This window comes from Trypanosoma theileri, assembly GCF_002087225.1.
Source record: "Trypanosoma theileri isolate Edinburgh chromosome Unknown TM35_Tth_1_V1, whole genome shotgun sequence".
Lineage (NCBI taxonomy): Eukaryota > Euglenozoa > Kinetoplastea > Trypanosomatida > Trypanosomatidae > Trypanosoma > Trypanosoma theileri.
In genome coordinates this window covers 751,386-751,775 of record NW_021639843.1, presented here as the reverse complement: position 1 = coordinate 751,775, position 390 = coordinate 751,386, and positions in this window count along the sequence as shown.

The window sequence follows — 390 nt, the reverse complement described above, 5'->3', positions numbered from 1 at the left end:
AATAATACCGGAATCATTTTTCTATCCTCTTTTCAAGGGCATCCGATATATCCAGAGAGAATCATGTTTCCTTTTTTTTTTTTCTTTCTTTTTTTCCTTTCTTTTTTTTTTCATAGATACTCCTTTTTTTTTTCTTATTTCACTCCTTCATTCTGCAAAAGTAAGAAAAGATAAGCCAACACACAAACCACACGCAGCGGGAAAGTAGAAATCAGCAGAAAGAGGAATAGATAAACTAATCCCCACAAGATGGAATTAGCAAGGGGGCAATTTGGTGAAAGCAATAGTAGAAGTCACCATCATCATTGAGAATTTTTTTTAGAAAAAAAAAAAAAATCTCTCCATGCGCAGCATTCCTGATTTAAAAATAAAAAAAAAAAAAACTCGCAT